Below are 13986 nucleotides of genomic sequence, written 5' to 3' on the forward strand. Positions count from 1 at the left end.
TTGTGGATGGTAGATAGGATGTGAAACATCTTTCTTGTCCCTCCATTTCATGGCCAACACTTCCTCATTCCTCATATATGCGTACATCCCGCTTTTCAGCCTTTTTGATAATACATGTGGGAAGCCCGTTCTGTTTTTTCTGAAGGTACCGCAGGCCAGGATTTTTTTCATGGTACAGGTGACGAAAAAGGGGCAAGCTGATATAATAATAGTCCACATGTAAATGATATCCTTTTTTGAACAGTGGGTATGCCAGCTCCCAGAAAATTTCCCCACTGGTTCTGATATATGTGGGGCACTCAGGGATCTGGAGCTGAGAGTCTTTGCCTTCATAAATGCAGAAGGTGTACACATATCCAGTGGCTCTATCACAAAGTTTGTTTAGTTTTAACCCATACCTGGCTGTCTTACTGGTCATATACTGCTTGAACTGCAGTCGGTCAGTAAAGTGGATAAGTGATTTGTCCACACAAATATTTTGGTCTAGGACATACACTTCAGGAAATGGCTTGGAAAGGGAATTTATTAGGGGGCGTATTTTGTACAATTTGTTGTGGTTGGGATGATCTCAGGGAGAGCACTGCGAGTTATATAATCATGTCATAGTGTGTCCTGGACATGACAGCAGAATATATCAGCATGTGGTGGATGGGGTTAGTGGACCAGTAGGCATGCAGTTCATTCTTCTTTGTAAGTCCCATATTAAATGTAATGCCAAAAAACAATTTGAATTAGTCTAGTGTGAGACGCTGCCAATGGAACATTCAGGCGTAGGATGAATTGGGGTTGGTGGTAATAAATTGTTCTGCATAGAGATTTGTTTGGTCCACCATGCATTGAAGCAAATCTTCTGGGAAAAATAGATAAAAGTAATCTACCTGCAAAAAATTTTAAGTGTTGGGCTGCACACCTGCGGTGAAAGGAGGGATTATAGCTGACCCTGAGCTGGCAGGTAACCATAAGGGGTTTGCCAGGGCATCGGGAAGGTAGGACTGGGCCCGGATTTTTTGGGTTGGGTGTGTAATTCCAGTACTGGTACTGGGCTCCTCTTCCTGGAGTCTGGTGCTGCTGGTGGTAGGAAGGTCTTCTGATCTTGTTCCTGATCTCATTCTTTTAGGAGAGACGGTTTCCTCCACTGACTCGGTCTCCAATCCACTACACTCTACTGGCTCATATTCCAAACCAGAATAGGATGATGGGAGCTCCCCGCTGCTCTCATCATCAAACATAGTAAGCATGGTCATGCCTCATGTGCCTCAAAATCTTTTGGCCATTAAGACAGTACTGATGGCGGACCTGTGTGACAGTACTGATGGTAGGACTGATGGCGAGCCAGTGTAAGGGTGCTACTAGTAGTATTGACAGGTCACTGATGGCAGGCCTGGGTGACAGTACTAATGGCTGGCCTGTGTGATGGTACTGATGGCAGTACTGATGGCAGGCCTGTATGGCAGTACTGACAGTTCAATGATGGCAGTATCAATAGGAGTACTGGTGACAGGTCTGTATGATACATCCAGATGGCCTGTGTGACAGATCCAGATGGACTGTGGGACAAATGGGCTGTGTGACAGATCCAGATGGACTGTGTGACAGATCCAGATGGATTGTGTGACAGATCCAGATGGATTGTGTGACAGTACTATGGTGCCAGGTTCTCTTTATTGGGGGGCCATGTGGTGCACAGTAAGGTGTAAAATACTCAGACAGGCAGTAATCTACTCACTGATCCCTGCTCTATCCTGCTCTATCACATGATCGATGTGTGAGGAGAAGAAGCAGGGATTTCCTAGTAAACGCTGTGTTGTTTACATTTGTCCAAAGGGACATTCGCAGTCCCGGATCGGCATGCTGCGCACCCCCACGGGAGTGCTAGCGGCTTATCCTGCTGGACGCCATATGACACCCTGTCAGGATAATGCAACCACTTTCCAGCTGTCATTTTGCTATATGGCGGGAGGGAAGTAGTTAAAGTCACATTTTTTTTTTTTAAATAACAAACATCCATGTAAAGGTTGGAGTTTGTCTCCTGGGGTTAGTTGACGCTTTGGGTGTTGGGTGTTGCGTACTCTATTGGGTCTCTTATTATTTTATGCCAGGAAGGCAATAGTGCTCAAGTGGAAATCAGCTACGGCCCCTACTTTGTCCTTCTGGAAGCTTCTAATCAATAGGGTTGCACCCTTATACAAAGCTACTTATTTGTCTCGGGGTTTCCCTAAAAAAATTGAGAAGATCTGGCACTTATGGACAGACTCAGCAAACTTGTGGACAGACACAGCTGATGATCAGGAGTCCATAGACTGAATCCATTCACCCCAATATGACTTAGCCTAAGATATATAAGGTTTTACTCCTTTGCAGTGACTGACTCTTCGTTACCTTGGGTATAAATCAAACTATGAGTTAATGTTCTACTGATGTATCACTCTGTAGGTTGAGAGGGAACAGGAATCTAAGGAATCTACTTGTTATTCATTAATCCTTGAAATAAATTACTAGAATGGCTGAGCAAAGTGTATGGAATGTTTTGTTCTTTTTATTTGTTAAGTTGTAATATTTAGCAGTTTGTGTTATCTGTATTTGTACTATACTATACTGTCACTACACTTTACTGACACTATACTTTACTGACACACTATACCGACACACTATACTGACATTACACTAATACCGCGTACACACGACCATTTTTGAAGTTTTTTCCAACAGAGTTCCAATGGAATTCTGCTCAAGCGGTCTTGCCCAGGGCTATCTTTAAGGCAGGACAAAAGGGGCAGCTGCCCAGGGCCCTGTCATTGTTGTGGGGCCCAAAGCAGCTGCCTCATACTTGCCAACTATCCCAGTTTACATTCCCTTGTCCCTTGAAGTTTTAGTCCTGTGCTGCTACTAATGCTGCCCAGCTCTGCCCTATTGTTGTGTACAGATGACTCACCTGCAGACCTGTGTTTACATGTAAATACTGGCATTCATATGTAAATAGCAGTCAAATGCATATGTAAATAGCTGAGGCCAATGGCATTGATATGTAAATAAAGGAAGCATTCATAGGTATATCATGCCCCCCTGCAGTGAGGAGAAGATGTGCTGTAACCTATAGCAACCACTTGAGCAGTATTACTGTACAGTATTCTCTAGCAACCAATCAACAAGCAGAAATGTGCTGTAACCTCTAGCAACTAATCAGTGAGCCTTAAGGAGTGCTGTAACCTCTAGCAACCAGTCAGTAAGCAGTAATGATATGCTGTAACCTCTGGTAACCAATCGCAATCGCTGCCGGATCTGATACAGTAAACTGATTTTAAGTCTAGCTGCTATTTATTTTATGTCTCAGAGAAGGTGGAGAGCGAAATTGCATGGGGGGGGGGGGCCCTAAGAAATTTTTTGCCCAGGGTCCAATCAATATTAAAGACGGCCCTGGTCTTGCCTACACACGTTCACATCAAATTCCGACCACCAAGAACGCGGTTATGTACACAACGTACAACGGGACTAGAAAAGGCAAGTTCAATAGCCAGTGAGCCACCCTTTGGGCTTCTTCTGCTAATCTCGCGTTTATCTCGTGTTAGTAGAAGTTTGGTGAGAGACGATTCGCGCTTTTCAGCCTTGTGCTTTTCAGATCATTGTTGCTCTTCAGTTTGTGCTTGTGGGTTCGTATCTGTTCTTCAGTGCGTGTAGTCAGTTCACATTTGTTCTTCAGTGCGTGCTATTTATAGTAGTACCGTATTTGATTACCATTGCATTCTGCTCCGCTTGTTTCTGATTTTCAGCTTGTTCTTTCAGGCCCTTCTGTTTTTCAGTGCTTTCTGTTTAGTTCATTCTGACCAGCTGACCATTTTGAAACCATGTTGCAGGTACGTGCTCGTCGTAGAGTTCGTGCTGTGCGTGGGCTTGGTGTTGGTGTTCTTAATTTGACACAAGCCCAGTCCATGAACAGGACGAGGAGGAATTCACGGACCAAGAATTGGTTACTCATGTGTGACCAATTCTCTCACATACCTTTACTTCATGAGATCTGTGAGAATTATCCTGATGATTTCAGGAATTGCCTCAGGATGACGGGCCCCATTTTTCACCGTCTGTTGGCTTTGCTCACCCCTTATATTAGCAGGCAGGATACCTGCATGCAGCAAGCCCACTCTGGAGCAGAGACTAGTCGGCACGTTGGGGTACTTTGTGACTGGGAGAAGCCTGCAGGACCTCAAGTTCTCAACAGGCATCTCCCCCAGGCTCTGGGGATCATTATTCCAGAGACATGTAGCACTGGCCACCAAAGCAGCAGCTGATTTAATTGGGCTTACCGTTACCTTCTTGACCTCGGGTATGTCTAGGGGTTTCCCGATGTAGATGGCCCAAGAACTGTAGAGACTGACACCAGATCCTCTTGAGGGATTTTTATTTGCAAGAAGAATAAACAAACACAGTCTCTCAGAAAGGGTTAGAGAGTTTAGGTAGAAAATCCAAGTACTCTTGTAACTTATGAAATAGAAAAGTCTCTCATGTTAGGTAATCCAGAGAATAGCCATTCACAACTGGATCCTCACCCTTATCGGATTGTCCTTCTCTCACTAGGCCTGGCAGCCGATAGGATGCTCAAACAAAGCAAAGCCTCTGCCACAGACTTGCTACAGGACACTTGAAATAAGTCTCTGCCACAGACTTGTTGTAGAACACTTGAATAAAGTCTTTGCCACAGACTTGTTGTAGAACATTTGAATAACTGAAGGATGTAAACAAACTTAGAGAACCCTCGTATGGTACCAGCATCTTGGAGCCGGTCCGGCGATACCATACGAGACTAGATTCGCTTGGGGTCTTTCAACTAAGCCTCCAGGCTTGTTCTGAGAAGCCAACCTTTTGCGTGGCCTTCTCCCGAAGAGTCCTTCCCTGGATGCTCCTCCAGTTACTGGGCCTCTCCACAAACCGAAACGGCAACGGACCACCTCTGAATCCTCTTTCCAGTTACTTAGCCTTGGGCCAGCCATCCCCAAGACTCGGAATTGGGTGGATCCACACCCCAAGCCATGAGATCCCTGGGGGCTGTTCAGGAGGACCAGGACCAAACAGACAGAAAGCACTTCTGGACCGGAAGCCCGAATCACGTGATGTCAGCACCTTAAGTACCCTCTCCCAGAATGCACAGCAGGACGACACTCCCACTGGGCTGGTTCCGAGAAAGAATTTGCACTCAATGCACCTAACTGGACTGTGTTCAAGCACCTGCCAAAGATGACAGCGTCAACTATGGTCAAGCAGAACACAATGCAATCCAGCTAGACTGGTACTGAGATCAAAATTTAGCATAATTGAACCCAAAACCAAACTGTGGTTCCAGGAATATTAAATGACAAAAACACATAATGTGTGTTCCTCAGGAACCGGCGCTACACCTGTTTTGCCATCATTCAGGTCCTGCAGAAGAACTATATTAGGGTAAGTTTTCCCCTTTAATATTACATTCTATGTTTTTAATGTTTGCTAATGTATTTTATTTTTTTCATCCTTCCCTAATTACCATGATTGGAATATGCTGTGGATGTCCCCTTTATCCTCATGCGTGTTGTAAGCTTTTAATGCTCCTTTTTTGTCCTTCATGCATATTTGCCTTCACTAACCTCCCCAGCATACTATCCTGGGCCCATACACACCTAGTCTAATCACTTAACAATGCATTTAGTCAGCTCCATTGTAGTAATTTACCCTAAACACCCCCTAAAATGTGTACAAATGTTATTTGTGTCCTTAAATTCAGGCAGGGTGACAGAGGCTTTTTTTAGAGTCCCAAAATCATTTGGAACCTTCTCCCCCAACCTCTAAGTCAGCTGATAACAATCCTCTATCTGCTGACTTTGCCATAACCATACACACTATACCGACCTCTTTTGTGTTCATATTTATGGATGAATTCACCAAAGCATGTAGTGCAAGGGCATGCCTGAATACTTTCAAATGGTACTGTTTAAAGTTTTGTTCTCCTATTATCTTGATAGGTACTGTAATTAGAGAATCTAAAAATGTGCTTCCATTTTTTTTTTCGTATTATGCCACTTCGTACCTGTCCAGTGGGCTGCCAATAGTGTATTTAAGGAGGGGCTGGCCAAAGTAACACACATTACTTTGTTACTCCATTACTTAGTGGAGAGGGTTACCTGTCCAAAACATACCCCACCCCCTAAAATATTTCCAAGGGGCCACCAGAGGGGGTAAGGAATCTGATAAGTGGGCCTTATATTTTAGCCTTTAAAGTGGTTGTAAACCCTTACAAACCACTTTGACCTACAGGTAAGCCTAGATTAAGGCTTACCTGTAGATCCAAGCAATATCTCCTAAACCTATATGGTTTAGGAGATATTTGCCCGAAAACGGGCACCGCTGTCTATGGCGCATGCGCCGTAGACAGCAACGCGCAGGCGCACTGAGCGCGGCATTCTCCGCGACGAAGCTGCCGCGCGTGTCGGCTCCTGTGCGCATGCGCGGGAGTGACGTCATCGCGGCTTCGCCGAATGACAGTGGCGGAGCTGCGAGACCCCACCAACAAGATGGATGCGGCGGACTACAGGGGACAGCGGCGACTTCGCTGGCTCCTGTGTCAGGTAAGTGACACATAATGGGCTACTATGCGATGCATAGTAGTCCATTATGCTTTGCCTTTGCAGGGAATGAAAGAGGAAGTAAACTCATCAGGGTTTACTTCCTCTTTAAATAGTCCATCTAAAAAATGTTTTACTGATGTTGGCCAAGAATGTTTGTGTCTAAGCTGCTTGCAATGTTAATGTGTAAAATTACTAATTAGATTTTTCTTGTTTGACTCCACAGTTTCCTTCAATGCCACAGGAATGGCAGACTGTGGCTTCCCAATTTGCCATACTATTTTAACTATAAAGGGTTTCATAGTATTGTGTTGATGGCGATAGTGTCGGCGACATACGAGTTTTTGTATGTGGACATGGGGAGGAATGGCCGGATGTCGGATGGTGGAGTATTTGCGCTGGACCGAGTTCTACCGACATCACGAGAGTGGTGGTTTGGGATTGCCACCTCCAGAGGAGAACGTTGAAGGACTGCCATTTGTGTTTGTCGCAGATGAGGCATTCCGTCTGGGTGACCACTTGATGAGGCCATTTCCCCAGAGGGCCCTCACCCCAGAGAAGAGGGTTTTTAATTACCAACTGGCCAGAGCCAGAAGAGTTGTGGAGAACGTGTTTGGGATCCTATCCAGCCGGTTCTGCGTTTTTCAAACTGCCATAAATATGGCGGAATACAAACTGAACTATATCATTTTGAGCTGTTGCATCCTGCACAACTTTTTAAAAAGAAACAATGATAATTATGTTGCAACAGTTGGGCCTTAGGCTGGACTTAGTAATGAAACACTGACGGTCCTGGAAGTGAGCCGTCCTGGCTTGCCCCCCCAAAGCGCCCGTGAATTGAGGTAAAAATATTTACAATATTTTACGGATGGGGGCCATTGTTTTGCCACCCAATTTATAATACATTTTATGCTTTATCAGATAAAATCTGGATTTTCATTTACTGCTTGGGTTTATTTTTGCTGTCTCCTAGGTTCTCCTATTGCACTTGTAGTGCCAAGTGGATTTTGCATTATTAAATAACACCCATTCTCACTGTAAACACCAACTTAATACAAAAACTGGTATTGATCATTGAAAGAAGAAGCCACACATTTTTGAGTATAAAATCTTTTATTCTGTGCACATGTACATGTGCGTTGCAAAACATATTTTTGGTAAAAACACTGATTCTTGGTTTCTTTTTTTCTAAAAAATGTAAGGTACATAAACAGGCATGTTTCAAAACATAACATAGACAACTCTAGAACTTACAAAGTTCAACATTTAAACACTGAAGGCAATATCAAACATTATAGTGTCCAAAATACCTTGATATTGCCTTCATCGGATGGGGTGAAGTGACCCCTATAAAAGCCAAATTTTGAAGATGGGAGCCAAACTGGGGATCCTGATGGGGACTCCTGATCTCATGCCTAATGTCAACAAGTGCTATCTCCCATCATGGGGGATTAATGGACGTGTTTTGGGGGTGCAACCACTTCCTCTCTCCTACTTGAGTTTTGAGGAAGAGGTTGCGGCCACAAAACACATACATTGATATCCCCTGATGGCAGATAGCACATGTTGACACACTGTGCATCTTCAAAATTTGGCTTTTAAAATGTTAAATAAATTGGTGGTATAAAAAAATGGTGACATTTTTGGGATATTTCGAGTCTTCCTAGGACATCAATCCTGTTTTTCGTTTTTTGTTCAATTTCAATAGTTTTTTGCTTTATACAGTCTAAATCCCGACTACAACACATTATCTCATGGATTAGCCTTTGGGCACTGTCACTGGTGAAATTATGAGATTATTCTTCCACAACCTGTACATCACCTAAAAAATAAAATACACACCATGTATTATAAAAATGTATGCATACCCTCTATTACCTGAATCAGCGGTGTCAGACACTCACCTGTTGTGGTGACAATCTCCATCACCTCTCCTTCCTCCACATCCTCAGATTGTGGTGACCCCTGTTCCTCTTCTTCAGGAGGTGGGGGGCCCTGGTGTGCTGAGACGTCCCGAGTCTTTGCTCCCCTATGAAAATGAAGCAAAAGGTATACTTAGCACACAAATATTTGAGGTCAGAAATAGGAATATGAAACATTGCTGGGAAGTGAGGTATAATTGTCTGTTTGGACAGAGTTCCAAGTTGAAGACATGATTAATTCCCTTAACCAAGCTGGAATACTTACCTTTTTTGGACAAGTTTCACACATGTACACACCTGTGTGGGACACCATAAAAAATATGCTCTGGTGTCCCACACTAGTGCTCCTTAGTCCAGATGTGTAAAAAGCTGCTGAGTGTCCTCTCCTTACATTCCACTGAATCTAGTTTGATATTCCTTCTAGTTTCAAACACATTTAGACAACATTGTCCTAAACTTTTTTAAAATACAAATTATCATGAGCAAATGTAGTTAACCCTGTATCTGGCAAAAACATAGTATTTAGTTGGCAAATGAACAATGTTTACTATGAACGATTACTGTGCCGCCCATGAACATGAAAGTAGCCATTTTAAACTGTACAACAGTAAAGGAAAGCACATGCAAGTAATAATAATAATAGGAACACACGACAAGTACTTTTTAGAAGAACTGTCTTGATCCTTCTGTACTGATCCTGCTCCCTCAATTTGAAGTCTGACCAGCGTTTCCTCAATTGCTCCTTGGATCGTCGTACCCCAAAAGTTTGCCGCAGACTCTTCACAACTTTAGTCATGATCTTGGCCTTTCTCACATTTGGGTTTAGGTACAGTCCATACTTCCCATCATAGTTGGCCCTCTTCAATATGCCCACCATCTCCATCATCTCTTCAAAGGGCATATTTGTGGCCTTAAATCTTCTCCTCCAGGATCCGGACGTTTCTTGCTCCAGGCTTTCTTCCTCCTCCTCGTTACTGCTACTAAGCACCTGCTGTGTCTCCGCTATGTCGTCTCCCACTGCAAATAAAGAGAATGGGTGGGGAATATTCTAGAAAGAACATCATGGGCGGGTGCCACAGGCAGAGTTTCACGCATGCGCAGTGTATATAAAGCATATATATAAATATACGCACAGTGTATATAAAGTGTAACACATGTGTATCGTACATACAATCTGTGAGCGGAGGACGATGTAACGGGAGAGACGATCATTATAATGAAGGTACAATTTGAAGTTGGTGCCTCAGTGGCCTATACTGCTTATAGATTGAGGCCTATATTGGGTCAAGATTAGGAGAGTTTTGCCTGACATTAGGGTTTGTCTTGTGTTGTGTCTTGCAGAGAAAATGGATCCCTTCAATGATAGGGAATTTCTAGCAAAATTCATTGATATGTACAGGGAGCTGCCCTTTCTGTGGCAGCTGAACCACCCATTTTTTCATAATAAAACAAAGAGGAAGGCAGCGCTGGATCAATTGGTGGAATTTGTGATCCCCACTGCAGACATCCCCTATTTGAAGTCCCTAATTGGTGGCCCGAGGAGCACTTATAATGGGGAGCACAAGAAGGTCCAGGATTCCCTGAGATGAGGAGCTGCAGCAGATGACATTTATGTGCCCAGGCTGTGGTACTATGACAGACTGCATTTTCTGGCAGGCCAGTCTGAACCCAGGCCAGCACTCTCCAGTCTTCCTTCAAGGATTCCTCCCCCCCCCCAGCTGAGGTTTCTGACGCCCAAACTGGGCCTTCCAGGCAGCAACATGGAGGAGCCCAGCTTGAGTCAGGTATAGCATTCTTCAAAATATTTCTGTTTGTCAAATTAATGATGTGAAATATATGTTAGTTTTGATCACTAATTTCTGATTTCACAAAGTGTTTTACATATCAATAGACAGTAATGGCCACAAATGATTGTGACAAGAATTAAAAATGCTAGGGTCCAGGAGGTGGCCCGGGCCCAGTAGCCTGCCCGAATCCCAGGTGCCTCCACTCTGCCTTCCACAAAAAAGTATCAGGAAGAGGAGTCACGTGGAGGAGGCAGCAATTGGCCTATTTCTGAAGGCTACTGCCGCCCTCACAAACCCCCACAGTGTTCAAGAGGACTTTGCCTCCATTACAGCATGCAAAATGCTGGAAATGTTGGAGGGCCAATGCCTCTTATGTAAGGAAATGATCTTGAAAGCCCTAAATAAGGGGTTGAGGGGCCAACTCACAAGACAAACCCACATTTGTGAGTTGAACCATGGTCCTCCTCCTCAGGGTCCTCCTCCTCCTCCACCTCCTACATACCTCCAACACCAAAGCCACAGCCTGGAAGGAAGCGTCTAATGCCGCGTACACACGGGCGGACTGTATGGCGTACTTAGTTCGTCATACAATCCGACGGACAGTCCGTCGTACTTTCGACTGAACGGACTTGACCACACACGGATGCACAAACAGTCCGTCGAAAGCTTGCGCGATGACGTGTACAGCACGTACGACGGGACTAGAAATAGGAAGTCCAATACACAGCAAAGCACCCTTCCGCCATGTAAATCCTTTCTGGGCATGCGCCATTCTTAGTCCGTCGAACTAGCATACTGACGAGCGGATTGTCCGCTGAAACCAAAGTACGACGGACAGAATTTCGAAAAATCCAAAATTCTTAGTACGTCAGACTGCACGCTGAAAAAGTCCGCTGAAGCCCACACACGAGCGGACTGTCCGCTGAAATGTGTTTCGACGGACTAAGTACGCCATACAGTCCGCCCGTGTGTACACGGCATAAGGAAGACCAGAGATTCAGTCTGGTCTGGCAAAAGATGCAGGCTGTGATATCACCACAGCCTGGGGACAGATATGTCATCTGCTGCTGTTCCTGATCTTTTGTAGTCCTGGACAGGATTGTGCTCGCTATTAAAAGGACTCCTCAGGCCACCAATTTTGACTGTAAAATAATTGATGTGTGCCCTGGGGTACAAAGGCTTTGCCAATTTCACCAGTTTCTTCAGTGTTGCCCTCCTCTTTATTTTGTTATGACCCAGAATAAATGGCTATTTTGATTTCTGAAATACTTGCCTATGTGTTTTTCTTCAAAAAGGAAAGTTTGTTATTGAGTATGCAGTTACATTTCAAAAATACAATATCAAATTAACAAGGGACACCAACACCAAACAACCTCCTTGAGAATTACAATTACAAGATAATAATGGTGTTGTGGTAACATGACATACAAAAAAAATGGAGATCACTATAAAATAATTTGCCCCAAAAAAAAAATAACGGGGATCTTGATTAACCATTTGAGGTCCGCGCTATAGCCGAATGACGGCCACAGCGCAGACCTGAATTTCCGTGAGGCCATCATAGGACGTTCTCCCCTTTGTGCGCCCCCTCCTGCAGGTTGTGCCCGGCGTGTGCTGTGATCACGAGTCACCGAGACTCGGGTGATCACCGATCCGAGTAAGGGTCCGGTCCCGGCCCCTCGCCACGTGATCTGCTGTCAGCCAATGACAGCTGATCACGTGTATAAACGAAAGCTCGATAATTGGATTTTTTTCTCCTCATGTTGACAGCGTGAGGAGAAAAAAAAGCCGATCACCGGCTTATGCTCAAGGGACATCGGCCCCGAAGAGGAAGGAGGCACATCTGCCTACTCCTCTGTGCCTCCAAGTGCCACCTGCCATTGCCCACAGTGCCCACCACTGCCACCTATCAATGCCCATGAGTGCACCTATCAATGCCCACAAGTGCCACCAATCAATGCCCACCAGTGTTGCCAATCAGTGCCTCATCAGTGCCACCTAGCAGTGCTGCCTTTCAGCTTAACCTATCAGTGCCTATCACTGCCACTCATCAGTGCCCATCACTGTCACCCATCAGTGCCCATCACTGCCAGCTAACAGTGCCACCTATTAGTGCCACGTCTCAGTGCCCACCAATGCCACCTATTAATGCCCTTCAGTGCCACCCATCATTGTCACCTCTCAGTGCCTCATATCAGTGCCCACCAGTGCCACCTCAGTGCAGCCGATTGGTGCCCATCAGTGCAGCTCATCGGTGCCCATCAGTGCAGCCCATCAGTGCCCATCAGTACAGCCTCATCAGTGTACATCAATGAAGGATAAAAATTACCTGTTTGCAAAATGTTATAACAAAATATAAAAAAAATTAATAAATTTGGGCTTTTTAAAAAATTTTAATAAAAAAAAACAAAACACAGAGGTGATCAAATACCACCAAAAGAAAGCTCTATTTGTGGGGAAAAAAATGATAAAAATTTTCTTTTGGGTACAGTGTTGTATGAACGCGCAATTGTCATTCAAAGTGTGACAGCGCTGAAAGCTGAAAATTGGTCTGGACAGGAGAGGGGTTTAAGTGCCCAGTAAGCAAGTGGTTAAAAAAATAACAAAAAAAATAACAAAACATTTTTTTTATTCTAAACATTATGGAGATCTGGCTTTTACATTTTTTTTATAATTCATTAAATCACGAGAAATAATAAAGAAAGACATTTGTGAGAACTCTGTGTGAATGTGAGCAGCAAAACCACTTCATTCTTTTAGCATTATAAAGAAGAAGAGAATGCACTGCATTGAAAGATTTAAAAATGATCTGTGTTACGAATGTGTGATCTCCATTACGAACGCTAGTTTTGCAAGACTGAGCAGTTCCATCTCGTACTTGATTCTTAGCATGCATGTTTTTTTGCATGTCGGAATTGCATGCACACGAACATGCTCTCAATATTTTTTTCTGACAGAAATTCGGCCATTCCGATGGAGCATACACACGGCCGCATTTTCCAATGAAAAGCTTTTATCTGTCTTTTGCTGGCCGAAATTCTGACCGTGTGTATGCGGCATCATACTGCACTAACACTCTACACTCAGAGTCACAATACGTGAATACACTAAGTGGCTAGAAGCAAACTGAGCCCTGCTCTATTTATCTCCACTCCAACAATACAAAAGTTTTCTATGGCAGGTTACCTTTTATAGTGTGGGGTGGGACTATGAGCATTGAGCCATGATTGGGCAAAGTCATCATCACTCTAACCAATTAGGGCTCTGACAGTGCTCTTTGCCCTAATTGACAAAGCCTTGTGCCTGACCAATGGTTTGTGAGGCACTCAGCGAGCAAACATCCTGCCGAGCGCCCCACAAACTCAAGTGTTCGCTGAACAGTTTAACAGGCAATGTTCAGGCCCGAACTTTTACTTGGCCCAAACTGTTCGCCCAACACTAGTGCCAGGAAAGCCCCATACACCTATGATACAATTTGTTAGACAGACTGTTTCTGGGATGTAGCCTCCAATCACACCAGCTAGCTATCTTCTGCTATTGATTCTGTGAGTAAGAGCACTGCACAATTGTTTTACATTTTTAATAATGCAACAATGGACAACAGGCAGCTGGCAACCGTGGCTCCTCCTATTTACAATTACGAATAGCCCGTTAAAACAAATAAAACTAAACTGCTTAATATTTGTTGTG

The 13986-nt window shown here is 44.2% G+C and overlaps 1 protein-coding gene across 8 annotated transcripts in view; it reads left to right on the forward strand.

Moving 5' to 3' along the window:
- LOC143963677 (CD276 antigen homolog) overlaps window positions 1-13986 on the forward strand; it is a 132619-nt gene that overhangs the window by 18173 nt on the left and 100460 nt on the right. For 2 of the 8 annotated variants that reach the window (XM_077473389.1, XM_077473392.1), the window contains exon 4: window positions 6814-7429. The exons of the other annotated variants lie outside the window; for them this stretch is intronic. The gene's annotated coding sequence lies outside the window, so the exon portion shown is untranslated. The remainder of the gene's footprint in view (window positions 1-6813; window positions 7430-13986) is intronic. 8 annotated transcript variants of the gene reach the window in all.

This window comes from Lithobates pipiens, unplaced genomic scaffold (genome assembly GCF_037356315.1).
Source record: "Lithobates pipiens isolate NorthernLeopardFrog02 unplaced genomic scaffold, aLitPip1_a1.2 Scaffold_8, whole genome shotgun sequence".
NCBI classification, from domain to species: Eukaryota; Metazoa; Chordata; class Amphibia; order Anura; family Ranidae; genus Lithobates; species Lithobates pipiens.